Source organism: Nelumbo lutea, chromosome 1 (genome assembly GCF_056320005.1).
Source record: "Nelumbo lutea isolate HS-2025 chromosome 1, American lotus-T2T, whole genome shotgun sequence".
In the NCBI taxonomy this organism is placed as follows: Eukaryota; Viridiplantae; Streptophyta; class Magnoliopsida; order Proteales; family Nelumbonaceae; genus Nelumbo; species Nelumbo lutea.
The window spans coordinates 212,398,813-212,401,676 of record NC_142684.1 but is presented as its reverse complement, the minus strand read 5'-3'; the positions used below and the strand labels follow the sequence as shown (position 1 = coordinate 212,401,676).

The window sequence follows — 2,864 nt, the reverse complement described above, 5'->3', positions numbered from 1 at the left end:
ACACAAAAGACGTGGAAAACTTCATTTGAAGTTTCTTAAAATCAGTGTAAAATGGGCTTCTTGTGTCTTTTCAACGCGGCTAGATCTTTCGTGAACCAAATGAAAATAGATTGAAAATTGGTCTTCTCAGTTTGTAAACAGCTGAAAGATCGCGTGGAAAAATGTGCCGAACAAACCCTTATTTATTGGTTTCAATAATGGACGCATTTATAATAAAATAATCATCATTAGTAGAGAAGATTATCAAGTAAATGTCCTAGTACCCGTGGCCTAATGGATAAGGCGTCTGGCTTCTAATCAGGCGATTGTGGGTTCGAGTCCCACCGGGTATGGGAATTTTCATACTTTTTTTTATCGTTTCTTTATGTTATCACATATCCCAACTTTATTATACTTTCTTTTGATCTCGTTGAACGGTCATCCAACCCAAGTCTTTCATTTCACAAAAAAAAAAAAAAATGAATAATAAAGGAGAGAAAAAAAAAATAGAGAAAGACAATTGTCCATAATCAACCCTTTTCTGTGGAGAAGATAAGTGAATAAATACAGGAGAGAAAATAAAGAAAAAATAGAGAAAGACAAACCATCCATGATCAACCCTTTTCTGTTAGAAGATAGCTACAGCCTTCAAACATATGAAACATCCCTTCACTTGTAGGAAAGTAATTCTTTTAGGTTATGTTTGGTTTGAAGGAAAAGGTAGGGAAAGAAAGAAAAAGAAAGAGAAACCTATACAAGATTTGTAAGAGTTTTTCTACATTTCCCTTCCTTTCACTGCATTTTTCTTTAAACCAAACATAACTTTAGGGGGCGCCATTTTGATAATGGTGAAATGGATTAAATGAATGACTATTATTAAGTTCTTTAGTAAATTAAATAATTAAACTGTAAAATATTCAATTATATAAGTAATCATTCAGTTTGGACCATTAGGAAGCTCATCAAGATAGTTAACCTCTTATCACATTAATAACTTGTTAACTAAAAGACAAAGTAATATTAATCCACTCAGTTTAGACACTTCATCTGTATCATTTGGGGTCCTTCGGTATTTTCAACACCTTATGTACTGCTTGAGAGAATAGAACCCAGAATGAGTTGGAAAAAAAAGGGAAAAATAACTCTTAGGAAGAGATAAGGACTTGACTCTTGAGTTGTTGATTCTTTTTTCTCCTTTTCCCTGGTAAAAGATGGCTTGAATTGTTAATGTGTCCATAGTTAAATAGATAAAATACAAGTTGGGTCTGATTGCTTGCGGGTGGACCGTGGAGGCCTGAATGCAAGCCTATGCCTAACCCCCATAAACCTACCAACTCAACTGGGACTTCATGATCAAATTGATATGGACAGGATATGACTATGGGCCTGCCCCCCACTATGCAACCCCTACCACTAGTCCATTCCAACCTAGCTAGCAAAAAACCAAAAAGGAGAGAGTTTTTTAATAATAAAAATAAGAAAAAAGATATGCCATAAACAAAAAGAAATAGAAAGATCAAAAGGCAGGGTCATAATGGAAAAGTGCAATGCTTTTTCAATGTGGCAAATTTTGGACTAACTCCTGCATGTTTAATTAGTCATGATCAGTTTGGATTTTTCTTAAAACTGATTCAAGGTTTATACAGATTTTCTATTTTCACTAAAATGGAATCTACACTTAGGGTTTCCGAGGGTTGTAAGTTGTAACCCAATTCAATTTTTTTTAATAATTTTTATATTGCTAATATTGGGGGAGTTCGGGCTGTGGAATCAATGATGAAGTTCTACTCCAGTTTTAAATTTATGGACTTCACTGCAAAAGATGCGAGTTTTTATTTTTTTTATTTTTTGTCATGATTTTTACTCTGTGTTAATGTTTGATGGATGACAATAAAAACGGAATTAACGACAACAACGGTCTGATTTTGTGGTAGTTGATCAATTGATTGATGTGTAATTGTGGTTCAATCATAAGGTACAGGTAACAGATTGTTTTCAGACAAGCAAAGCTTCAGATCGAGGCTACGTCATCTGCATGTACTGACTCCGGCCTTTATAATCTATATTCTGCTGTTGTGACTTGTGATAATTCCCTTCTTATTTTGTCTTTGTCTTTTATTTTCTGCAATTACTTTCCACCACAAAATAAATGTAGAAATCAGGTTGCCAAAATAGTAAAAATGCGTTAATCAAATCACATGTTTATTCAATTCTCTGGAAACACTAGCTCAAGAAAATGACCAAATTGGCAAATGAACATGAACACCACATAATTAATTGCAGCTTTGAATCACGTGGTTACTAGCGCACTAATTAACTCTATACCCAAAATTATTCCTTTACGATTTTGTCAAATTGAGAAATATGATCGAGTGACTACTGACTAGTCAATATTTTACATGTCCAACTTGTTGAAAATTAAGCGAATTAAGCCACGGATTGATTGTTAACGCTGCTGCAACTCTATTCCTTTGCTCTAATAGTCTAACGCATATGTCCCGTTGCCGCGAGTGATAAAACCGAAGCTTAATAATAAAAATGATGGTGGGTCAGTTGGTAGGTTCTTTAACCTGTGGGATCAAATCCACTGTCATCAAGGTTGGAGGTGGATTGGATTTGGTCCAATCTGATCCAGTCCAATGTTAGTTCATTACAAATGGGCTAGGTCCAATCCAATTTAATGAATATTTTGCATCATTTTGGATCGATCCAATTTAATGTTTGGACCATCTAATTTGTTCAAATTTATTTTATTTTAGATTAATTTTAACCCAAACCTGGCCCATTGACACCTATATTCTTATCTTCTATCAATGGATTAGATATTTGCTCAATCCAACCCAATCCAATATAAATTCATCACAGATGGACTGGGTTCATTCTAA

The 2,864-nt window shown here is 34.2% G+C and overlaps 1 non-coding gene across 1 annotated transcript; it reads left to right on the top strand.

The window, feature by feature from the left end:
• The first annotated feature begins 259 nt into the window (after positions 1 to 259).
• TRNAR-UCU (transfer RNA arginine (anticodon UCU)) lies at positions 260 to 332 on the top strand. The gene has a single exon. It is a non-coding gene; the product is annotated as a tRNA-Arg (tRNA).
• The last annotated feature ends 2,532 nt before the right edge of the window (positions 333 to 2,864 follow it).